This window comes from Rhipicephalus microplus, chromosome X, assembly GCF_043290135.1.
Source record: "Rhipicephalus microplus isolate Deutch F79 chromosome X, USDA_Rmic, whole genome shotgun sequence".
Taxonomy (NCBI): Eukaryota; Metazoa; Arthropoda; class Arachnida; order Ixodida; family Ixodidae; genus Rhipicephalus; species Rhipicephalus microplus.
This window is the reverse complement of record NC_134710.1, coordinates 366,904,713-366,931,232: the sequence shown is the minus strand read 5'-3', so window position 1 is coordinate 366,931,232 and position 26,520 is coordinate 366,904,713. Positions and strand designations below refer to the sequence as shown.

At 47.1% G+C, this 26,520-nt stretch overlaps 1 long non-coding RNA gene across 1 annotated transcript in view; it reads left to right on the top strand.

Annotated features, from left to right (window-relative positions):
• Nucleotides 1–5,036: 5,036 nt before the first annotated feature.
• Nucleotides 5,037–26,520, top strand: part of LOC142776370 (uncharacterized) — a 56,755-nt gene continuing 35,271 nt past the window's right edge. The window contains exons 1-2 of the long non-coding RNA XR_012887486.1: nucleotides 5,037–5,344; nucleotides 11,399–11,561. This is a non-coding gene — a long non-coding RNA (uncharacterized LOC142776370). The remainder of the gene's footprint in view (nucleotides 5,345–11,398; nucleotides 11,562–26,520) is intronic.

The window sequence follows — 26,520 nt, the reverse complement described above, 5'->3', positions numbered from 1 at the left end:
AGCCTACTTGTGGACGGGGAATAACTGCAGAGAAAAGAATCAGGAGATAGTGGATTGCATGAGTGCGGATATTAAGGAATTTGGTAATGGGGCCGAAATCATCCTTCTAGGGGACACGAATGCCCACATACATGACCTTGACGGATATTCAGACACCAATGGGAAGTTATTACTAGATCTTTGCGAGCAACATAGTCTGGAGATAGTTAACACGGGGCCTAAATGTGACGGCCAGATCACATGGGAAGTCGGAAACAAGCAATCAAGTATTGATGATTGTCTCATGACTGAAGGAATTTACCACAAACTGACAGAAATGAGGATAGACGAGGAAGGCATTAACAGCTTGGGTAGTGATCATAAACGAATAACATTACAAATGGGATACGAAACTGAAAATATGAGCATGGAATCAAAGTCTGGCAGCTCGTATTTAAATGACAAACAAATAATAAATATAGCCGCAAGAGTCGAGGAAGAAGTAGGCGAAATACCAGGCAAGGACTGGGAGTATAGTGAGCTGTTACATCTAATGACGAAGGAGATAGGGAAAGAGAAGAAAACTGTTTGCTGGAAAGGAAAAAGGAAGCCAAAAAGTTGGTGGAACAAGGAAATCCGGGAGGCGATCGAGAAGCGACGCGAAGCATCACGGGAGCATAGAAAGGCAAAAAAGGAGAAGCGGCCGCAGGACGAAGTCAAAAAAATATGGGAAATATATTTAGAGAAAAAATCCCTTGTACAGAAATTGGTAGAGGCAAAAATTAAAGGTGAAAGTGAACGCTGGATGACAGAGATACACGAAAAAAAGGAGGCCGCGCCTAGGATTTTTTGGAGCCACATAAAGGCACTAGGTAGGAAGTCTGTCACAACGCAACAACATATTCTAGATGAAGGAGGAAATCAATTGGAAGGGTACCAAGCGCTAGGTTACACCCAAAAGGTAACAGCCGATTCGTTTCAAAAGAGCGTCCAGGGGATCTCCCCGGTGAGTAAAAGTGTGGCGGAGAAAGCAACAGAGGAAGAGCTAGTACTTGATAATTTCAACTGGAAAAAGGCCGAAGGAAAAATTCCAAAGCGCACTGCCGCGGGTTTAGATGGGATTCCCGTTAGCCTCATTAACGAACTAGGACATAACACTAAAGAAGCACTGTTAAAAGCAGTAGAAAAAAGCTTAAAGGACGGACAAATACCGGACAGTTGGCGACAAAGTAGAATGAACTTAATCTATAAAGGCAAGGGAAAAAAGGACAAGATTCGCTCGTATAGACCACTAACCATTACATCGGTACTATACAGGATGGCGATGCAAGCAGTAAAAATGAAAATAGAAACATGGGCCGAACATAACGATATTTTGGGAGAACTTCAGAACGGATTTCGAGTCGACAGGCGGTTAGACGATAACCTGTTTGTTCTCACTCAGTGTATAGAAATATCTAAAATAGAGAATAGGCCCCTGTACGTGGCTTTTCTAGACATCACTGGGGCATACGACAACGTTAATCAGGAAATTTTGTGGGATATATTGAAAGGAATGGGCATGGGCGACGACTGTATACAGCTTTTGAGGGAGATATACCGAGAAAATACAGTTTGCATAGAGTGGGAAGGAATGCGTAGCAAAGAGAACGTTGAGGTTAGCAGGGGTCTGAGACAGGGATGTCCTTTGTCCCCGCTGTTATTCATGCTGTACATGGTGAGTATGGAAAAAGCGTTAGAAGGTAGCAACATTGGTTTTAATATGTCACACAAACAGGGCGGCATGATGATTGAGCAGAAGCTTCCAGGTTTATTTTATGCGGACGATATCGTCTTATTTGCGGACAGTCGAGATGATATACAGCAGCTGGCGAATATATGCGGAAGGGAAGGTGAAGCTCTTGGACTAGGATTCAGTGTAACGAAGTGTGGATTGATGGTATTCAATGATCCCTGTGATCAGACGGTGTCCATACAAGGCCAAGAAATACCGAGGGTAAGTGAATACAAGTACCTTGGAGTATGGGTAAATGAGAGTGATAGATACATGGAGGTACAGGAAAAAGCCTCGGCAGCAAAAGGAAAGAGGAATGCGGCAATAATGAAGCACAGAGCGTTGTGGGGATACAATAGGTATGAGGTGCTTCGAGGTCTGTGGAAGGGTGTAATGGTTCCAGGGCTTACTTTTGGGAACTCAGTGGTGTGCATGAGGGCAGAGGTGCAATCGGGAATGGATGTAAATCAAAGGACTGTGGGACGCCTCGCGTTGGGTGCTCACGGGAAGACGACAAACGAGGCTGTAAAGGGCGATATGGGGTGGGCAGGTTTTGAGGCGAGGGAAGCGCAGAGCAAAATAAGGTTCGAAGAAAGGCTAAGAAATACGAAGGAGAGTAGATGGGCAGAGAAGGTGTTCCGTTATTTGTATAGGAAGAGCGTGGACACACAGTGGAGAAAAAGAACTAGAAGACTCACTAGTAAGTATACGGCTGGTATTGTAAGCCATATGTCAACAAAGAGCGTTAAGGGAAAAGTCAGGGAGGCGGAGAGGATTTACTGGATGGCAGCTATGGAGAAAAAACCGGCTTTGAGTAACTACCGAAAGGGCAAAAATGAAATAAGGAGGGAGGCATTTTACGATAATTCAAGGGGAAGCGCTTTACTGTTTGAAGCGAGATCGGGTTGCCTTAGAACGCGTAGTTATAAAGCAAGATTCAGTAAAGAAGAAGAACAATGCACATGCTGTGGGAAAGATAAGGAAACGGCGGAGCATGTTCTGATTGAATGTGGAGGTATCCACCCAGGTGTACGTTTGGGCACGAGCCTACAAGAAGCCTTGGGTTTTAGGGACAACAATGGAAAGCTGAACACACCCGCGATTGAAATAAGTAAGAGACGGTTAGAGTATTGGTGGCAGAAAATTAGAGAGAAAGGACAAAAATAAATATTGGAAAAATAACATATGGACAGTGTGCCATAAATGGCAGAGAAATTAAGCTGAAAATTTACCTTTTTTTCCATTAAGATAGAATTTATCGAAGTAGAGGCATTAGGCCAACATAAAAAAAGAAAAAAGATTTTTTTTTTGTCGAGCCTGGTGGCATACTTGTCGCCGCCCCGCTATGAAGGGGACGCTCATAGCATCCATCCATCCAGCCCGGTTTGGTGAGAGGTGCAACCGCGAAGGAACCGGCCTGCGAGCGCAGAAGGCGACCGCATCGTTCTGCTCGAGTTGTTGTGCGCGTTTGCTTTTGTTTCCCGTGTATAGACGTAAAATGTCGATGACTGCTGTGACTGTGTAGTGAGAAGCAATGCCCCGTTGCTTTGTGACCGGCTGCAAAAGCGGCTACGACTCTGCGAAGAGCGCAGCTGAGAAGAGACACTTTTTCAAACCGCCCAACGAAACTTCGAGGCTTCAAGAATGGCAACACGCGATCCCAAGGAGCGACAGGGAGCTCACGAGCTCTTGTGTTGTGTGCGACCTTCACTTTCAGGAAGCAGACCTTGTGAAAAACTTCGTGCACAACATCCGCGGTGACGTCGTCGTCATACCGCGAGACAAATGGAGCCTCAAAGATGATGCCGTACCCCGCTTGTTTCCCAACTGTCCGAAATATCTTTCGAAGCCTTTGCGGAAACGCAAAGCTCCTGCCGTGAGGTCACCCCTCCAACCGAAGCGTCGGAATGTTCAGGACGACGCCGAACAAGAAAACACAGCGCCGAACACCTTCGACTATGGGGAGAGAGACGGCTCTGTGTCAGGCAGCGTCACACTCGATAGTACCCAGTCCTTGTTCGAGGAGCGATCGACAATGGCGCAAGAGGGACGGCGGCTGCAAGGCTGGTCGACTGAACTCGTTGATTCTGTTGTCGTCCAAGGACGCCCACCAAGAAGAGAAAGTCCGCCTGCATGACATAGTGGAAGCCAAAATGATGAAAATTACAACTGCCGCCTCGGAATTACAACTGCCGCCTCGGAATTACAGCCGCCTCGGAAGCAGCCAAAAAGTGGCAATAGCGAACAAAAAGGCCCGCCTGCTGTGAGCAATCACGCAGCAGCCGAATAAGGTTCTTTGAATGTGTGTACGTTTGTGTTTTAAGTGTGTGCTGGCGCGTTACTTTGGCTCTTTGGATATGTGAAGCACTCCTGCTTGTGCGTAAAATAAATGTTTGTCAGGGCGTGCATACATTTCGTCGGCGTCCGCTGCTGAGCTAGGAGCCGGGCTGCTGCAAAGGTGAGTACGAGCGCTTTGAGTTGACGTTTTTCTCTTGTCCTCGCCGGTAGTTCGCGCTTTCAAGAAGCAACTTGTTATACCGACTGCCACAAGCAACCACGCGTGCGAGTGGGCGTGATAGTGTGCGAAAATAATCTAGCTGTTACGAACCAACGTGCTGACGCACGTTCGCGATACGCGGTGCTTTCTTTATCGAAAGTTCGCGAGCAATACAAGCCGCCCAGTCTGCGTTTTCCGGTTTTCTGTATAATAGCAGGCAACTTGTCTCAAATAGAAGGAAAATGTTAGCCGAAAAAGCATGCAGAACCTATGAACAGCACCCGCTACTGCGCTGAACTGCAGGGGAAAGTTGCCTGTTCAGCTGCGCGCCGACGCGCTCGATCGGGCTGACCGTGGCGCGAGCGCCCCTGGCGGCAGTAAACAGAGAGGGGTCAAGTTTGTGCGGCGGTCCAGGCGGAGTTTGACAACTGGAAAAATGTCTAGTGACGTTGGATACACGGAGGAAGGAAAAACCTTTTTCCATCCTCCGTGGTTGGATACAACTACTGTAGGTTGCAAGCACGGAGGAAGGATCCTCCGTGGTTGCAAGTATCCAACGTAAAGCCGCATCACTACGTGCGTGGTAGAAGCGGTGAATGCCTATCGTCTGCTAGAACAAAAAAAAAAAATGTCAAAAAGTTATTTAGCATGATTTATTTAAATTGTTCTTCAATTTAAGCCGATTTCTTCGTTTAAATTTTGTTTCATCAAACACCACGCATTATTTTTTTTAATTCGCATGGTAGTGTTTTTTTTTTTTTTGCAACTAACAATTTAAGCCAAAGCCAGCTGTTACTTGTTTTGGTGCGTGTGGTGTGGTGAGTCGCCCCGTTACGTTAGGGTAGCTCATTCTAGCCACCCTAGTTACGTCCTGTAAAAGATTCAAGGTAAAAGCGTTATATTTGCGCAAGGAAGCTCCATTCCTCGTTTGTGTGATGTGCGAAATTGCGCGCAATTCCCGTGTTTCTTGGAGTGCCGATGAAGTTCGAGTCTTTCGGAATCGGCGAAATGCGTGGCGCTCCAAGGACTCCAACGTGATCGTGGTCGCTCGTGGCGACATACTTCATGGCAGTGCCAAAAAAAAAAGAGTTAAGGTAAGTGGGACAGGTTATGATGTAAAGTGTGCAACTCGGCACAAGGCTTGTGTTACAGCTCTCGGACGAGGTGTCGTAAAGGGGCAGCCTTACGCTCTTTTGCGATCGACGGACATTGTGCGCGTTACCGATTTGCTTTGACTACGCTGATACTTGCGGAGTCATGGCTCATTCGTACGGCCTCACGGAAGCGAGTTCCCGAAAATTGACAACATGCGTGCGTGTAATGATGGAGTAGTTTTTTTTATGTGCATTGTAGTAAGCAGGAAGCTAGCGGCGCTTGCTTTGTTGATAAAACAGAACCTGCAGTGCCATTTGCGGCTGGACAGCATTTTGCTGGCTTTCAGGGAGGATATAATTTTTAACTTTACTCAATTCACCTAGCGAACTACATAAGTGGTTATAAGGAGCCTACATTTTCAATGAAGTGGTGAAGTGGTTAGTGGTTATTGTGCACTTCAACACTGTCTTGAGCTAGTTAAACGTAATCATGTGTTTGCTCTGTGTTGGGAAAGATGTTCATGCAATGGTATGTATACATGCGCGTCGTCTTCGCTTGCCAGTAATGCTGTACCAGCCAGCATCCATGTTTGACGTCTGACTCTTAACTTGCATGCACCATGTGAGACTTCATATTATGCTAGATTTCAGCATTTTATACATTATAGTGCTATCAGCATGTAGTAAAATGCATTAAACTGCTGTGTGGCAGTGGTGTGATTTTCACAGTGCTGGATTGTTGCTGATACAAGGATAGGTATGACACAGGAGTATTTCTAATCTGACTAGCTCATGAGGCATGTGAGTATTTTAGCACAAACACGACAAGGACATAAAGAAGACATCTAATGACAGGACCAGTGCGCTTTTTTGCATCATTCTTCTGTTCTCGTGTTTGTTGCACTAGAACACATATGTTAGCAGACTTACAGCGACATGCTTTTCTTGCCCAATTTATGATACAGTGCAGTCGTAAGCAATACAAGTGGATACATTGAAATTAGGTTTCAAAGTTCATAGCGACTAAAGCACAGTAGTGTTAGCACGAAGTAAAAAAATGGGAGACATAAGATGGATGCGGGATGAGCACAGACTGCTATCTGAAAAATTTATTGCACAAAACCTTGCCTAAATAACATTAGCTACATGCCTAGTACACATGTGGGTCTGGTGAAATCTTAGTTAATTGTGGCACTTTTTTTTTTAACCGTTTTTTCATTCACACTAGGTGTGCAACCAACGTTATATTTCAGTCAAGTTTTTAAGCAGCATACTTTTCAGTTGACAGTCCGTGCTCGATCCACATAGTTCTTTTTTTTTTTTGTCTCTTGTTCTTACATTGTGCTGTTTATTACTATGCAAACAAAAGAAACTTTCCAGACAATTATAGGTTATAGTTCTTAATATTAAAATTAAAAATTAAATACTAGCCAGCTCTGAAGTTAGCGAATTTACTTAGTTGTGTACCTCTCTCCACTTTCATTATTTCTGCCATTCCCGTTGGTGTTTTTTTTTCTTTTCATCCACGCCTGCAGGCACATTTCAGACTATTTAGACTCTATGCACCTGGCAGGCGTAGTATTGTTCATAACACTAAATACTCAAACGAAAAGGTATTTCTTGATGTTAAGTAATTCAAATTTATATCAATACATTACTAGTAATCATAGATTAAACTTGTATTCGGTGTTATCTCTCATATTGCTCATGACTGTACTATTGGCAATGTACTTCAGAAATATTTCTTCATAACCTAGTTGGTGTTGCTTACTGCATAACATTCTGCCGCTGGTAAGCAACACACACACGAGAGACATGAACATGACATGGCCACCCATGTCGTCGTGCTCATGTCTTGTTTGTGTGTTTCTTTTTTTTACTTGTGGCAGAATGTCATACATGTACCATCTGTGTCGAATCAAACTCTAACAGCAGGAAGCATTTGCTATAGGATAGTGCACAATGCCAAGTCATCACCATTGACAGGTGCGCACATTCGTTAGCATTGCGCACACTCACGCCTGTCCACGGTGATTTCTGGACGGTGCATACTATACCATTGTCAATATTTGCTGTTCGAGTTTCATTCGATGTTGATAGTACATATAAAAATAAATGGTGCATGGTATACACACATATTTTAGCAAAGGAAACTGGGCTATTACATTGAAACCTAACAAAAGGCTGCTGCACGCTTACTTTCCACCTGTTTTAGTGCTTTGAAATACATTTAAATTCTTCACCACACTTAAAGTAACACATCACATTGGGCCAACATTCACTATTGTATGAATTCTACATTTTTTAAATATCAGGGTGCCTGAAAGGAGCCTGCACGAACGATGATGGTGCAAGTAGACATATTGTTGTCATAGCCAGTCGAGGTGGCAATAGAGAATGTGTGTGCGGCAGAAGATCTTGCTTTATTACGATGGTGCACTGCCGGATTGAGTTACTGTATATCACCTCTTGTCCTGTAGGGAGCATATATAGCTACTGTACTATGCGGCTGCGGGCGTCTTTCATCAGCATCGTTCTGTCATTGTAACTTTGCCTTACTTTGCATGTAACTATAACAGCCCACAACCGCATGTGCTTCCCCAATCATCATCTCAACTGGTTAAGGCAAGAAATTAGACACCTACTGTGCCACCACTGTTGGTGCAAGCTCCCTATATTATGCTTCTGCATTTGCATCTATGTTAGTGACTCCTAAACATTAGGTAAACTATGCTCATCTGTCCAATTGGCTGCAGCAGTGTGGAGGCTGCAGAGCTGCTTTGCCAGTGCAAAGGGTGGAAAGCCCTAAACATTCATTCACCTACGCCGCATTCGCTGCTTGGTCTTTTCATGGCATCTCTGCAGTCATGTTGGGTAACTAAAGCAAGCTGGTTGCAATGCAGAGAAAACGAAAACATGGCAGCAACGCTTGAAGCACATGCCTTCCACCTCGAATTGATTGCATCATCGTGCACTCTGTGGCTTGTAATTCCTAAAGTTCAACTTTATTTGCTTTATATTTGTATCCTGATGCTTAAGCAGTAATGTACTTGTGACTATTTTGCATTGTTTCCGTAATACAATTCCTCATTCTTGAAAACGAAGCCTACTAAATGTGGCTAAACAAATTATTTCAATAATGACAAAACACATGAGATGCTTTGTTCTCAGGGTAATGTAGCTCATAGCTAGAACTGACTTCTTTGTTTTTGACAGTGTTGATAGTAGTCTAATAGCAAATATGATTTCGTATTTAAGGGAGCATTCATGGCTGCATGGGGTGTGCCTTGCTGCTTCATAACGATGGTTATCGGTGGTCACATATGCAATGAAGGCACATGATGTACATTTGAAACAGGATTAACAAGTTGGATATCATTGTCATATCATTTTTAAACAAATGCAAATGTCTCAAGCTTGCCACTTTGAACGGCCCCAAACCACCCAAATGCCGAAATTTATTTGTGGTGTTGCAGTGCAGTTGTGCACATATGTAACGGTCGGATTTTTTGTTGCATTTGGTGATACAAAAGAGGCTTCACTCGTTTCGCTCTTTCCGTCTATACTTGGTTGATTAGCTTGTCTCTCCTCCTAGGCAAGTGCGCCTCCGTGCGAGAAGGTAGAGCTGTGAGGTGACGAACAGGTTTTGTGGGTGATGAGCAGGTGAAAGTGTGGACATCACGGTGTACAGTAAAAAACTGGACGCTGCCGAGTCCTGGACAGGGGAAGGGATTGTTTCTAGTAATGTGTAGGGTGCCTGCTACTTGTAGTGCTGTTGCTTTTGCCATTGTTGATCGTGATGACATTCTGAACTCGATGCATGTGTCTACTTGATATGTAAAGAAACTATCAGAGGTATTTCAGGAGTCATTTAAGCAAATGCTTCGAGAAATATGCTTTGGTAGCGAAAAACGTAGCTTGCTTACACCTTGTACCTTCTACACTGCTGCAACAAGTTTGTGGGACAGAGTACACATATTAACGAGAAAAGAAAAAAGAAAATAAACTCAGTCTTTGTGGGCTCATGGCAGGAATCCCAAACCTGTGAAAAATATACTGAACTGCTAATACGGCTGTAACTAATCCATGCACAATGAGTATATCGTAATGAAAGGCAACAAATTCATTGTGAATCACAATGATTCACAATGAATCTGTGGCTTGCATTAAACAGGACCAGGCTGAGTTGTTGCTCTTTGCGTTTTAGATGTTTCTGAGATGTGGGTAGGCAACGTCTAGTCGTAACTACATTATAAGCAGTGTTAAAGTTCCTTCAGGTGCTTTGCTTGCATGTTACAATGAGAGGGGTTTTTAGGACAAACTGATGTCATTTTGACCTATATTGCTGAAAAAGGCTTAGAATAGTTGTGGTGCAGGTATTGCTATATGCCCATTTCTTTTAGGCAAATGGTTTGCGTACCCGGTGTTGTATGTTGATTTTGGATAAATTATAAATACTCTTAAATCTTTGTTGACTGTAGAGCTATTGTATTTTGAAAACATGTCATGGCAGACGTGAATGCAGTATGTAATGTGCTTGAATAATGCACAAGAAATAGTATACCTAATATTACAGGCTGTGTGCACTTGTACGTCTGCAAAAGCATGGTAAAAGTATGTGGACAGATTTTTCGTTCATTCCAAGAAAACATTGTGGCCTATTTGCTTTGTGGGAATGAACAGCTTCTGTTCTTTTTAACTCATGTCATCACTTGGTGGCCAAAAGAAGCATCACTAGCATATCCTACCTTTGTCAGCCTACTCGTCTCTGAAACACTGAATCTCATTCGTCTTGACTGTGTGAGCCAGTTCCTTTTTCCTTAAGTGTTTGTGTGTGCGCATGTAGAAGGGGTGCGCACCACCTGTCACGCCTCGTGCTTCGTAGATTTTCTATTGTTTTTTACAAGTGATGCCCCATAATCTGAAGCTGGCAGAGTGCATCAGTGTTTAGACCTTATGCAGACCACCTTGTGATATATGAGACTTTATTTTTTTAATTCAAAAGAAAAAAAAAGTCTCATAGAGGACAACTCATTTTATATATTTACATGGTTTAAACATAAAACAATTAAAGGCACTGACAACCCTTTTTGTGGTACATGTTTGCTTTAGTTCAATGGAAAGTCAACTGATCAGTGTCAAATCATGGAAAATAACTCTGAATTCACTGTGAAACATTTTCATATTTTGGAGCCTGTGGCCACTATGAAGTTTTCTACACACAACATGCTACAAAGAGTTGGCAGTGAGCACGACAGCAGTACATGTTTGGGCACTACAGTTTAGTGCACATACTTGCATTAAGGCACGTGCATGCATTTAGAAAGCATGTGTTGTCTCTTGATATGTCACACTAGTCACGAAGGCAAAGTTCTCAGCATCAACTGCGTTGTCTTGTAAGCAGCACAAAATAGAGAGGGGATAGGTAATAACATAACATCGAGCAGTATTGAGCACTAATTGTGGTGCACAGAAAAACATAAAACCATGTACAGCAAACAAAATGACTCAGAAGCACGACACCAAGCCTCTTCTGCTAGGCTTCATGACTTGCTGTTTATTGGAAGCTTTAAATGCAATTTGAAAATATAACCCTACCTAAATATGAAAAGCATGTGCTACGATTCGCGGTCTTCTTATTTCTACCAGGATGTAACTGCACGTTCTGGCTAATTCTCGAACCTTTGAACGATTATTAATTTTTGAATATCTTTCAGTGTAGTAGCACCGTCAAGGTCAACATAAGCCATTACATTAAAGAAGCTGTTCAAAGCATCCAGCTGATGTTGCTACCCAGTGTATTTGGAGTTGTGGTGGATGAGCTGTTTTTATGCACAATTACATATTTAGCTAGCACCATCAAAGGCAAGTGCAGCCCCAGAAAAAAAAAAGAACTGACATAGAGGTTGCAAATGCATGACCATAACTTCAAAAAAATGTGCCTTGATGTGTCTGCAAAATGGGAGCATTTTCTTCTGCTGCACGAATTTAGATATCATGATTTACAATTCTAAACACCTTATCTACGACCTTGTGCTGATTTACTTCAAGCAGAAAGCCACAAGCTGCAGAGGTCTCAAGTAGAGACCAAGGACCCCCAAGCTCTGTGGGGAGATGAAAACCTGTGCTTGGAGTGCGTTACCGGGGTACTTTGTGCTGCTGTTTAATCAAGGAGAATGAAGTGGACCATCCCCAGGAAGATTTCACACTCTGCAGTGTGAGTGCGTGTATGGTTAAGCATTGCCTTGTCATAAGTGCTGAAATACTGGGTGAGATTCAACCGGGGTTGCTAGAATTATTAGGGTCGGTAAGCAGAGAGGTTTCCCCAGCTTGGTAGTGTCGACTTTTTCACTAGTGGTGTTAGTGACCCCAAGTGGTGCTGCTGTTCAGAAGTTACAAAATGGTTGTGGCTGCCATGACAATTACTGCAGCTTTGTAACCTCGGTAAATGTGCATATGTGTTGAGGAAAATTCTCTGTATTGCTTTCTTCTAGAGCTGCCAGAATTTTGCAGCATACATTCTCAGGTATGAACGAAACTGAAGTAAAGGAACTGATCGAAGATGAAATACTGTAGTTTTACTTCCAGGAAGCCTTACATGCAGACTTGTGCTTGTTATCATGAATATCTTGGTTAGGCCAGCATGACCATTTTAGAGAAGTATAGTGAATACCGTATTTACTCGATTCTACCCCGCTTTCGATTGTAACGCGCACCCGATTTCCACGACGGAAAAAAAATAAACGTAAGACATCGATTGCAACACACGATCACACCACCCGAAAAAACGACTCCTTTAGGGAGCGTCTTTCATTTAAATATGATGTATGGCGAAGCAGTTGCCCATCTGACGTGTAACAGAGCATTGCCGTCACTGTAGTTTTACCGTGGACCGATGTCAGCACGCGAACTTGCTTCGCCCCTTTCTTCTCGACAGTTGTGGTGCCAGGCATGCCGAAGTAAAGAGGCATCTGATCGGCATTTCTGATTTGTCCAAGCAGGTAGCCGTTGTTTTTGCCGCAAGTTTAGGACGAACCTCTGAAAACTGTGAAGCTTTTCATCGTACTCCTCCGCAAAACTTTTCGCATATGCCCGTTCCCCTTCGAAGGGAAAAGCCTTTCCTGTTCATAAAGTTAGTTATTCAGCACCTGCTCGCTTTAAAGTGGCTCCGCATTAGACCTTTTTCTAAGGATAATTGCATAGCCCGCACTTGGAGCAGTTCTGTTGTCACGGGCCGCCGTGCCGCTCGCTGCTCAAGCACATACTCGCCGAGCAGCTCTTTAATTTGCAGAAACCGACTTTGCTGTGGTCCACTGAAGCCTTTGCGTGAAGCTTTGCTGTCGACAATCTTCTGCTTTTGTTTCCGCCAGTCCCGCACGCACGTTTAGGGAACTCCAAACGACCGCGATGAAGCCCGATTTACGTCCGTTTCGGCACACGCGATGACTTTTCTTTTAAAAGCGGCACCGTGGTGCACTCGTACAGTTTTTGAAGTCGGCCCTTCCATGCCATCGATGCTAATGCACACCAAGATGACGAACTCCCCAGCACACGTACGAAGTGCCGCACATGGGAAACACATAGGCAAAAATGGCCGACGGGCCATGCCGACGCACGTAGAGGACGGCCATTTTGGAATGCCGATGGCAATAGAACGACCGCATTCATTTTTTTTCCTTACTCGATTCTAACGCGCATGCGATTTATAAACTCGCTTAACCGGAAAAAAGGTGTGCGTTAGATTCGAGTAATTACGGTAATTGGGTGCCCATTGCATCATGGATGCTACATAACCAATTGATCATGTCTAGTGGACCAGGTTCAGTGGCAGACTGACTCGTTCACAAGATAGCGAAAAACTCTTTTAATTATATGGTCTCAATATAGGGATGATGTTATTTGCAAGAAATCCACATTAACTTGTTCACTGAATAAACCAATGCAGCATAGATTGCTTATAGGGTAAGTTGCTGGAAGCACAATTATCTGCGCTATAAGCAGTACCACCCTGTAAAAAAAGTGACATCTTTGAAAGGCTGTAGGTCTCCAAAACATGACCAACAGGCAGCCGTGAAGTGGAAAAATATTTATTAGTGCAGCTATTATTCAATGCTTATTATTGAAAAAAACTGCGACGTCGCCTTGTGCTCGTGCCCAAGTAGCACGAAAACTTTTTTGAGCAGCTGTGGTGTCATATCCTTTGAGTTTCCTTTGTCATATCCATGGAGTGCCTCCATGGCCAACACTTTACAAGTGATCACTTGCAAGGTTGCCACCAGATGCGTGAAGCAATAATTTAGTAGTGTTGGTGTGTGGTTAGACTGCCAAGGCTTGTAATAATTCAAACTTCTCATGAAAGTTGTAGCATTTCCGAAAGGAATTCTTAAAAAAAATTGGTTGTTGTGTTGTCAATTATTAAGATTTATCACATTGTTATGCATTAGCAAGCACGCAGCCACAACCTCGTTGACGAAGAGAACCACGGAGCTGGAAGCAACATAATTCACAGAAATGCAATGAACATATGCAATTCTTTTGGCACCAACAGTTGTAGGTGTGAAAGAAATGAGCACATGCGAAGGAACCAGCACGATAAATGCAACCGCGAACTGCGCACACTTCCTCGAGAAGTAACGGTGATAATAAGTCGACATCAGTATATTGGCAGAAACCAATATCAGTCTTCAATGCTTTACTTTCATAAGTATAAAAAGCAAAATGAAAACATGTATCACACAAAAAAGGCACAGGCTGTAATGTGTTCGAGGTTGATAGAAGTACAGCGGGTTTTCTTTAGGGTAGCTGGCTCCCCACCTTCGTCTTCATAGCTGATCTTTGCCAGGGAGGGTACGCAATAAGAGAGAAAGACGAAGGTTTATTTACGTGATAGTTAAAAGATGGAACTGTACAGAGATTCAGTGATTATTCACAAAATGTTTTCGGCTTTTATAGCCCGCCGTCTCCTTACACGGAGGTCCGAAGAAGGTGGTGACCACTCTCGCCACAAACGAGGTAACAAAGTCTCAGTGGTCCACCCACCAGAAAGAGTGCAGATATTGAACCACTCGATTGGGCGAAAAGGTCCAATGGTAGCACGAGCCCACCACACAATGACGCACCTGGCCCACGTCTTGAAGACGTCGAAGGGGGAAGAGGTAGAGTCTGGTGGAGGGGAAAAATTGAACTTTTCCGGAGAGATGGCTGCTGACACGAATGTCAGCAGTGGTCCAAGGCAGCGTTTTGCTACAGTTTTGCCAGAAGTTTTCCGAACTCGGCAGGCCAGGTGCTCAATCTCTGAAAACTGTGACGTCTTCCCATGCTTCCGGACTGTCGGTGCTTTTCTGATGATTTCGCGTCGGCGAAGACAGCCGAGTCCAGAGGTTGACTTCATGAGAACTGTCACAGTGGCGCCGTCCCACGCTGTTTGAACCCGTTCAACAGAAGGGTTGTTTCGCGAAGCTTTTGTTGTGACCCGACCACTACCTGGAACACCTACTGGACAGCATCTAGCTGACTGGGCACCGATGGGGTTGAAAGCATCTTAGCAGAATAACCCACTGCACTAAAATTTTGACAGATTTCTGTGCCGCCATAGGTACAACACTCGTAGAAGAAAACGTAAAAATTAAAAAAAATCGAAATGAACCGCTTTGGTGATATAATGCCAAAAAGCTGCAAAAATGAAGTGGCTTTTCATTGCCTAAAGCGACTCTTTTCAGACGAGTCTACTGAGACCATTCGCATTGCTGTGCGATTCCCCTTTATTATAGCGAACTTCGAAATTATACTGCTGGAGGTTGAGGCTTCATCGGAGCAAGTGACCATTTTTGTGTGACATTTGATTGAGCCATGTCAGGGGACAGCGGTCTGTTTCAAAGACGAACCTCGCTTCATACAGTTAACATGACAACTTTTGGGCTGCCCAAACCAAGCAGGCACATTCCTTTTCTGGAGCACTGTAGGCTTCTTTCCGGACCGTTAGTGTGCAGCAGGCATAGAGAATAGGGTGCTCTTCTTGGTGATCGTTAACCTGGCAAGGCACAATGGCCCTGTCGCTCGCCTCAAACTGAACTATAAATTCTTTGCCATAGTCCGGTGCACGTAGCACAGGTCGGGAAACGAGTAAGGCTTTAAAACCCTGAAATGTGGCTTCTTTGTCTTCATCTGATTTCACGCTATTGGGCTCCCCTTTTCTCAAGGCGTCCGTTAGTGGACTTGCTCGCTGCGAAAAATTGGGGATGTAACACTGGTAGTACCCCACAAGTCCCAGGAATGACCGAATATCGGCCTTTGTACGTGGCCATGAAAAAGCGGTCTGTCTTTAGTTCGGCCGGCTGTCTCCTTCTCTGCCCACAACATGACCTAGGTAAGTGACTTAAAAGCAGCCAAAATTACATTTCTCAGCTTTCATTGTCAAAGCTGCCTCTTTCAAGTGCAAAAATACCCTATTTAGTTGCTTAAGGTGATCCTCCCAGCTGTCAGAAAACATTGCGACATCGTCAAGGTATGGGAGTGCAAACTCTTGCAGTTCTTTCAGTATGATGTCCATTAACTTGGAGAAGCTGGAAAGCGGGCTTTTTAGCCCGAAGCTAAGAACGAAGGGTCTAAAGGAGCTGAAAGGTGAAATGAATGCGGCATAGCGGTTGGCACATTCTGAGAGAGGAACCTACCAGTATCCTCTTACAAGATCTAGCGTGGAAATGTACTTCACTGCACTCACCCTTTCGATTCGTTCCTCAATATTTGGGATAAAGTACAACTGATTCCTAGTGATGGTATTGAATTCCGTGTAGTGTACACATGGACGGGGGTCTTTATTAGGGGCTTCCACAAGTATTAGTGGAGACGTGTAGTCACTTTTAGCGGGCCCGAAGCTCTAACATGCGCCATATTTCGGCCTCCAAGATCTCTTTCTGCCTTGGAGACTGTGATATGTGTCGTGCGCGAAGCTTCAAAGTGCGCGCCATTCAAAGTGCGCGCCATTCAAAGTGCGCGCTTGAAGCAGACAACGACGAAGGTAGCACGAGCGCTGAGTAGCGGGGCGGCGAAGGTACGAGAAGGAACGAGGAAGACGGGGCTCTCGACTCGGCCGTTGGGTTCCGGACCCGAGCCTAGTAACAGTCGAGCCCGGCCTACCTGCCACGTTCTACCTGCCACGGCCGTGCGTCGCTGACGTGCTGCGGCTTCAAGGCATCCTGTGCTTGAGGACACGCGGAGCTGTCGGGCTACGGGCACGAGTTCCAGCAGAGGTGTCCGGCCGGGACGCGGCCGGTGGTAGTGCCTGGTCTACCGCGCCAACTGGTCCACCTGGTCTACCGTGCGAGCAACGCGGAGCTGTCGGGCTACGGGCACGAGTTCCAGCGGAGGTGTCCGGCCTGTACGTGGTCGGTGGTGGTGCGTATACCCTTTAAGTTGCCGCCTCGTCTACCGTGCGAGCAACGCGGAGCTGTAGGGCTACGGGCACGAGCTCCAGCAGATGTGTCCAGCCGCGACGTGGCTGCGGGGGCGGAGCCTACCCATCAACTAGTCGCCTGGTTGACCGTGCGGACAACGCAAGCCAGCTCAAGACGTAGCAACGAACCTCGGTGAGACCGACCTCATGTCTTGTGTCCATGCTAAAAAGGAGGGACGGTTAGTTTAGGACTTTGATAGTTCACAGAGACAGTGAAGGATTCTTTAAATAGCCTGTCCATGTTATGTGTGTTCGTTTTTCGTGTGTATAAAGTGTGGCGTACAAACGGCCTCGTCTTTTCGTGGGAGTCTGGGGCGACGGCTCGGACACCCATTAACTAAGAACCTGCACGTTGCTATAACACCCACTGCAATGTAACACTGGCGTCCGCTGCGACAGGACGAGGCCATTTGTATCGCTTGAGTCAGGCTGACGATTAGTGAGGAAAAGATGAGCTCGACAGATTTAATGGCGTTGGCCATGCGCATGGGTTTGGAAGGTGCGGAATTGAAACTTTGGATTGATGAGCGAGAAGCTCGAGCTCGTGAGGAAAGGGCGGCAGAAAGAGAGGCGAAGAAGGAACAAATGCAGTTGCAATTACAAGTCGAGGAGCAGGCCCAAAGGACGATCCAATTGCGCCTTCAACTGACTCAGACTGAAACCGCCAGAGAGCCTGTCGGGGCAGACATAGGTCGATCATCAAGGGTGTCTTCCAACGTCAATCCTCATAATTTTATACCAGGATTTGATGAAAACCGGGATGACCTAGATGCGTACTTAAAAAGGTTCGAGAATGTGGCGACAGGGCAAGAGTGGCCTAGAGACAAGTGGGCCACGGCTCTGAGTTTGTGCCTAAGCGGAGAAGCGCTAAAAGTGTTTGGTCGCCTATCCCCTGAAGATGCACTTGATTACGAGAAAGTGAAACTGGCTCTATTTCAGCGATTTCGCTTCACAGCGGAAGGGTACCGTGAGAAGTTCCGGCACAGTAAGCCTCAAGAGGGAGAAACCGGCCGGCAGTACGCTGCACGATTAATGAGTTTTTTCGACCGATGGGTGGAAATGTCGAAAGTAGACAAAGAATACGCGTCAGTTCGTGACCTGATTGTAGCTGAACAGTTCATCAGTAAGTGTCATGATCGAGTGGCGCTCTTTTTGCGTGAAAAGAATTGCCGTAAACTTGAAGAAATGGCTGAAGCGGCAGATCAGTTTTTAGAGGCACAGCGACAGTCTAACCTGCTTGTTTTCCGAGAAAAGGCTGAAAACGGCATGGCTGTGAAAAGTGGGAGCACGACCTCAAAAACTTCAGCGCAATGTTTTGTTTGCAACAAAATCGGCCATAAAGCCTCAGATTGTCGCGCTCGGACGAAGCAACCTTACTGTGGGCATTGTCGTAGGGCAGGACACGATACCCAAGTTTGCACCAAGAAACCCGCCACGTATAAAAAGGCTTCATGTATATTGTCCGAAGAGAACTCTAAAGACAATGATAACGCATCCGGCGGCGGGTCCGAGAATAATGTGTCGGGGGCAGTACACACGCAACAAATGGCAACGAAATATCAGATGCCAGTTCTCCAGGGTCTCCTATTTGATAAGCCTGTCTCTGTTCTTCGGGATACAGGAAGTAACACGACGGTTGTGCGACGTTCCCTCGTGCCCGACGAAGTGCTGACAGGAGCTATGACGACAGTATTTTTAGCCGATGGGAGCAGAATAAAAGTTCCCGAAGCAAAAGTGGAGATATTTTCGCCCTATTTTTCTGGCACGGTGATCGTTAAATGCATGACTTCCCCATTGTATGACGTCATCGTGGGAAACGTGCCAGGATCCCGTGATCCCAATGATCCAGATAGCAGGTGGAGCGAGGGACTGTCGGAAAGGAAGACGAAGTCTAAAAGCGTCAAGGAGAGATTAGGGGTGATGAAAGCAGATCGCTACGGGAGACCAATGATCAGCGTAGTCAAGAATTCAAGTGCTTCGTTGGATTCGGTGAAAGCAACCGCTTTGAATATCAACCAACGAATCTTCAAGATTGAGCAGGCGGAGGACAAGAGCCTAGATCTCTGTAGGAACAAAGTTGGGCAGGTGTTTTTTGGGAGAGGATCGACAGAATATTCGTTTGTTATGCAAAAGGGAGTTTTATATCGCCATTATCGGTTATCCTCCGGCAAGATAGTACAGCAGGTAGTTGTTCCTCGCAAACTGCGGAGCCAAGTACTGCAGCTAGCTCATGAAAGTCTGATGGCGGGCCATCAAGGCATCAAGAGGACAATTGACCGAGTACTAGGATCATTCTATTGGCCAGGAGTTCAGGAAGAAGGAAAGAGATACGTGCGATCCTGTGACATTTGCCAAAGAGCATATCCAAAAGGTAAAGTGGGCAAGGCGCCTCTGGGCGTAATGCCGTTGATCGACACCCCTTTCGAGCGAGTGGCAATCGATATTATCGGTCCTTTAAAACCTGTGTCGAGAAACGGAAACCGCTACATATTGACCATGGTGGACTTCGCCACGCGCTACCCGGACGCGGTGGCCCTGCCAGCAATCGATTCGGCGACAGTAACAGAGGGCCTGGTGGAGATGTTCTCACGCGTAGGATTCCCGCGTGAAATTCTATGTGATCAAGCATCTTGTTTTACTTCCGAACTGATGAAGGAAGTCAACGAGTTACTGGCCATTAAGCACCTCAGTTCTACACCTTACCATCCTATGTGTAACGGGTTGGTGGAACGATTTAACGGTACGTTAAAACAGATGTTGCGGAAGCTCTGCCAGGAGGAACCAAGATCCTGGGATCGGTTGCTTGCCCCACTCCTTTTTGCCTATCGTGAAGTGCCTCAGACCAGCACGGGATTTTCTCCCTTCGAACTTATTTACGGGCGTGACGTCAGAGGACCACTTAGTTTGTTAAAAGAATTATGGATTGGAGAACACATCGGCGACGAGGCGAAGACAACTTACGGATATGTATTGGATCTGCGAGATCGTCTTGAAAAAACACTGCAGTTGGCTCATGAGAACTTGACACGAGCAAGAAAATCACAGAAGCAATACTATGATCAGCGAAGCACGAAACGTCAGCTTGAAGTAGGCGACCGGGCCCTTATTCTACTCCCTACTACGGAAAATAAATTACTCATGCAATGGAAAGGACCTTTTAAGGTCACAGGGAAAAAGGGCAGTCATGACTACTGGTTGGACTTGGGACGTGACACCAAGTTGTTCCACATCAACATGTTAAAGCGTTACGAGGATCGCGAACCGGAGAGGTTTACACAAACAGCGTCATTCGTAGTGATGGAAGAAGAGGAGGCAGATTCACCTATACCAGTTTACACTATTGAACAGTAGGGTCCTGAGGTGGAGCCTGGCATTGCAAGAATACTCATTTAGCATTCAGCATATAAAAGGGTCGGAGAATACCGGTGCGGACTTCATGAGTAGATTGTGAGCCAAGAGTTCGGACTTCATGCACTGTGATATTGGGTGTTGGACACTCAAAGTATGTCAGTGTATTTAACGGTGTTCTTGTGTATGTAGTAAATATTGGACCTCGACATGTGAACTATACAGAGGACATATACAGTGAAGGGGTTTACAGACCGCGCACGTGTCAGCAGTTTTTTTTTTTTTTTTAAAAAAAAGAAAGAAAAAACTCATTTAAGGGGGGGCTTTTGTGATATGTGTCGTGCGCGAAGCTTCAAAGTGCGCGCCATTCAAAGTGCGCGCCATTCAAAGTGCGCGCTTGAAGCAGACAACGACGAAGGTAGCACGAGCGCTGAGTAGCGGGGCGGCGAAGGTACGAGAAGGAACGAGGAAGACGGGGCTCTCGACTCGGCCGTTGGGTTCCGGACCCGAGCCTAGTAACAGTCGAGCCCGGCCTACCTGCCACGTTCTACCTGCCACGGCCGTGCGTCGCTGACGTGCTGCGGCTTCAAGGCATCCTGTGCTTGAGGACACGCGGAGCTGTCGGGCTACGGGCACGAGTTCCAGCAGAGGTGTCCGGCCGGGACGCGGCCGGTGGTAGTGCCTGGTCTACCGCGCCAACTGGTCCACCTGGTCTACCGTGCGAGCAACGCGGAGCTGTCGGGCTACGGGCACGAGTTCCAGCGGAGGTGTCCGGCCTGTACGTGGTCGGTGGTGGTGCGTATACCCTTTAAGTTGCCGCCTCGTCTACCGTGCGAGCAACGCGGAGCTGTAGGGCTACGGGCACGAGCTCCAGCAGATGTGTCCAGCCGCGACGTGGCTGCGGGGGCGGAGCCTACCCATCAACTAGTCGCCTGGTTGACCGTGCGGACAACGCAAGCCAGCTCAAGACGTAGCAACGAACCTCGGTGAGACCGACCTCATGTCTTGTGTCCATGCTAAAAAGGAGGGACGGTTAGTTTAGGACTTTGATAGTTCACAGAGACAGTGAAGGATTCTTTAAATAGCCTGTCCATGTTATGTGTGTTCGTTTTTCGTGTGTATAAAGTGTGGCGTACAAACGGCCTCGTCTTTTCGTGGGAGTCTGGGGCGACGGCTCGGACACCCATTAACTAAGAACCTGCACGTTGCTATAACACCCACTGCAATGTAACAGAGACATTGGTATGGCTTGGATCTTACATGTTCGGCCGATGTCAATTCTATTTCGTGAGTTATCAATTGTCTTCTACCCGGCCGACGAAGGAACCTGTCGATGTACTGCTGCAGAAGTTCTTTTACTTCCTTTACTTGTTCTGTCTCAAGAGTTTTACCGTTTATAGAGGAAGCTATAACCTCCTCCAGGCTAATTTATGAGTCGGAAGTTTTCGTGCATTCGTCGAGCTCAGATTGAATTTATTCGGGCTGTTGTAGAGTGAGGTTCACAACTCCCGGACGTTTTATGTATAATGAAGGAATGATGACAACAAAAGAGAACAACAAGCATTATCGCAAAGTAAGGCACCACGAGATCGGTGCTCGAGCTCCTCCATCTTCCTCGTCCTGTCGCTATCTCGAATCTTCTACCTGCCCGTTTGGTTCTCCCAATAAACCTCTTTACATTTGGTGGATCGTGCTGGGTAAGCACATCGCCTACAACCTGGAACTCCGATCCCGCACCCTGCCGTCGACCATGCAAGTTGACGCTGCCCAACAAACAATACCTCTTGCGGCTGCTAGTTGCCCCGGCCCGGTTCATCAGCGAGACCCCCCGATCTTTGCGGGCACCGAAGACCAGGACGTCGAGGACTGGCTGTTGTCATACGAGAAAGTCAGTGGACCCAACAGGTGGGATGACGCTGCTAAGTTGGGAACTGTCAATTTTTACCTCAACGACGTGGCCAAGCTGCGGTATACAAACCACGAAACCGAGTTCGCGAATTGGTCCGCCTTCAAGGAGGCGATATGAGCCGTTTTTGGTCGTCTTGCCTTACGGAAGCTACGCACCGAACAACGTCTGCGCACGCGGGCACAGGAGCCAGGTGAAACTTTCACATCATATATAGAAAATGCGATCGATCTCTGCCGGCACGTCGATGCTTCCATGAGCGAGAGTGCGAAGATACAGCACATTATGAAGGGCGTCGACGATGACATTTTCCAGATGCTTTTCCCGAAGTCTCCTAGCACTGTGGCAGAAGTAGTGACTTGGTGCCAAAGCTATGATGAATTGCGGAGGCAACGAGCTCAGACGCGACGCTCATTCCAGGCAATCCAACCAGTGACCGCACTGGACGTTATGACTGACCAGACAAACCTTCTCGCACAAATGAAAGACTTCGTGCGAGAGGAAGAGGCTCGGCAGCTTTCTCTGCTGCCTGTTGCTCAACGCCAGGAGCTCTCGCAGCAACAGCTACTGCGACACCCACCACCATTGGCTCCCATGCTCCGACATGTGGTCCAGGAGCAGATTTCCGAGGCTATGCCGGTGCCCTTGCAGCAGCCCCCCGTCACCGCGCCTCTTACTTACGCTGAGGCACTAAAGCAGCGGCAGCCACACCACAACCCGTTGTTCCAGGGACTGCCGTATACCTCAGCCCCAACTCAGCCGTCCACCGCCTAGGTTCCTCCCATTGCCATCACAGCCTCAACTCACCCGTCTGCCGCATGGGCTGCTCTCCTCGTCGCCAATACTTGGAAAACGCACGATAACCGGCCCATCTGTTTTGCATGCGGTGGTCCTGGCTATATCGCCCGTTACTGCCGTCGTCGCGTGCAGGGATACACAGACGCCCGGACACAGAACAGCTTCATGAACCTTCCTCCATCTCGTCTGGAAAATTCTGGCCCTCAGTCAAGCTCGTCTTCACAGGAATGTCCGCATACTATGTCTGGTCGCTCACCTTCACCCCGTCGTCGCTCCTTGTCACCCATGCGTCGTCGGCCAGCTCCTGAACACGAGGGAAACTAACCGCCGCAGTTCAGGAGGCAAGAACTGCGCTGTCGAAACGCTCAAGTCCTCGCACATTGCGGTCGAATATTGTCGAAGTTTTTGTAGAAGGTACTCGAGCATATGCTCTAGTGGATACCGGTGCTGCCGTTTCCGTGATAGACGCTAAACTTTGCCGCAAGCTCCGAAAAGTGACGAGACCTCTTAATATTGTCACGTTAAAGAGACAGGAGACGTTTTTAAGGCGTCCTCACAAAAGTCCGAAGAGCGGTCGGCTCAGCGCAGCCAAAAACAGAACAATGGCACGAGGGGAACTGCCACTTCGTCTGCCTCTTTTGCGCTGGCAGATCAAGCGCGCGGCACTGCCCCTCCTCCCTGAAGAGCATCGCCTCGATGCTAAACGAAGCGTGTATCGTAAAAAAAAAAAAACATTGTCACAGTGTGTGGTACGGTTTTAACCGCACCACGTGCACAATCTCGGGTCGTAGCTGTCGGCGTCGGGGTGGTTGGCTTCCGTCCGGAAGGACTTCGTAATTGACGTCGCTCACTTGTCGTAGCACTTTGTACGGGCCAAAATACCGACTGAGAAGCTTCTCAGAGAGACCTTTGCAGCGCACAGGGGTCCAAACCAACACCTGGTCACCTGGTTTATAATCGACTTGTCTGTGGCAGCGGTTGTAGCGCTGTGCATCGACGCCTTGTTGTTTCTTGATGTTTACGCGGGCTAGTTGACGTGCTTCCTCGGCTCGTTGCACGAAACACTCAGCATCTTCGTCGAGATTCTCGATGTTGTCAATGTCGCATGGGAGCATTGCGTCCAACATCGTCTGAACGTCCCGACCGTATAGAAGACGAAACGGAGTGAATCGTGTGGTCTCTTGCGTAGCGGTATTATACGCGAATGTTACGTAAGGCAGTATTTCATCCCACGTCTTGTGCTGTACGTCTATGTACATAGACAGCATATCAGTCATCGTTTTGTTAAGCCGCTCGGTCAGTCCATTTGTCTGAGGGTGATACGCTGTTGTCTTGCGATGCGTGGAGTAACTTAACTGAAAAACTTGTTCAAGGAGCCTTGCTGTAAACGCTGTTCCTCGGTCTGTGATGACACAGGATGGAGCACCGTGGCGTAATACAATTCTCTCGATGAAAAACTGAGCAACTTCACAAGCCGTGCTTTTAGGAAGCGCCTTAGTTTCAGCATAGCGGGTTAGATAATCTGTAGCGACGATTATCCACTTGTTGCCGGAAGATGACAAGGGAAACGGACCCAGGAGGTCCATGCCGACTTGATCGAAGGGTGTTCTGGGTGGCTCGATAGGGTGAAGTAATCCCGCAGGCTTAACAGATGGGGATTTTCGGCGCTGGCATTCGCGGCAGGCTTGAACGTACTGTTTAACGCAAGCGGCAAGTTTCGGCCAGTAGTAAGACTTTCGTACCCTAGCGATGGTTCGGGTGATGCCCAGATGGCCCGATGGAGGCTCGTTGTGGCAGGCAAATAGAATTTCCTCACGCAGCTCTGCGGGGACGACCAACAGGTAAGTTTTGTTGCTGGCGGCTGCGTTCTTCTTGTACAACACGCCCTGTCGTAAGCAGAAGGATGACAATCCGCGAGTTATATGCTGGGGCAGTGATACGTTGCGGCCCTCTAGATGTTCAATGATAGGTCGCAATTGAGCATCTGCTCGCTGCCGTAAAGCCAAGTCTGTTACGCTTACGGAGCCAAGGAAAGGGCAGTCCTCTTCGAAGCTCTGAGCGGCAGGCTCAACTGGCGCGCGTGACAACGTGTCCGCATCTTCGTGTGCACGACCGGACTTGTACACGATAGTGACGTCGTACTCCTGCAGACGTAGGCTCCACCTTGCCAGTCGTCCGGAGGGGTCTCTGAGGTTCGCAAGCCAGCACAGCGAGTGATGATCCGTCACTACTCTGAATGGACGGCCGTAAAGGTAAGGTCGAAACTTAGCAATTGCCCACACGACAGCAAGGCACTCCTTCTCCGTGGTACTGTAGTTTGACTCCGGGCGTGTTAGGGTTCGGCTTGCGTAGGCGATAACCTTTTCAATTCCCTCCTGCCGTTGGACGAGTACCGCGCCCAGACCGACGTTACTGGCGTCGGTATGAATTTCTGTTTCGGCTTCCTCGTCGAAATGTCCAAGAACAGGTGGTGATGCCAGACGAAGCCGAAGCTCTGTGAATGCTGATTCTTGTTCAGCACTCCAAACGAACGGCGTATCGTCTCTAGTGAGTCTAGTTAATGGTTCGGCAATTTTCGAAAAATTGCCTATAAAGCGCCGGTAGTACGCGCATAGACCAAGAAACCGCCGCACACTTTTCTTATCGGCAGGAGTCGGGAAGGCTGCGACAGCGGCGGTTTTCTCAGGGTCAGGACGGACGCCTTCTGCGCTTACGACATGTCCAAGGAACTTTAGTTCTTCGTAACCGAAATGGCATTTTTGCGGCTTTAACGTAAGGTTAGCCGTCCGAATCGCCTCAAGTACTTGTCGTAGTCGCTTCAGATGTTCGGAGAAGCTGGTTGAAAACACGACCACATCATCCAAGTACACAAGGCAGCTTTGCCATTTTAAGTCAGTCAACACAGTGTCCATCATGCGTTGGAAGGTAGCTGGCGCAGAGCAGAGTCCGAACGGTAGCACCCGAAATTCGTAGAGGCCATCCGGCGTGACAAAGGCGGTTTTTTCGCGGTCGCGCTCATCAACCTCAATTTGCCAGTAGCCACTCTTTAAATCCAGGGAAGAAAAATACTTCGCTCGTCGTAGTCGGTCAAGCGAGTCATCAATACGCGGCAGCGGATAAACATCTTTTTTTGTGACGTTGTTGAGCTTTCTGTAATCTACACAGAAGCGAAGCGTACCGTCCTTCTTCTTAACCAGAACGACCGGTGAGGACCAGGGACTGTTCGAAGGCTGGATAACGCCGTCGTCGATCATTTCTTTCACTTGCTGCTTGATAGCTGCGCGTTCTGTCGGCGAGACGCGGTATGGCTGTTGGTGAATAGGTCTTGCGTCGTCGTAAGTGATTATCCTGTGCTGTGTAATTGGCGTCTGACTCACTTTAGACGACTGAGCAAAGCACGCCCTGAATTCAAACAATAGCTCTCGCAAGGCCCTCTGGTTCTCTTCTGGCAGTGCACTGTTCATGTCAACATCTATTACGGTTTGTCCATTGCGGCTACTGTCTTCACAGGCAAAACACTCAATGACGTCCTCCAAGGCTTCAGCGTAGGCGACCGCAGTGCCCCGGAAAAGGTGACGATGCTCATTGGTGAAATTTGTAATCATGACCTCGGCTGTACCGTTCCGAATGTCAATGATGCCTCGTGCCACAGAAATTCCAAGCGCCAGCAGC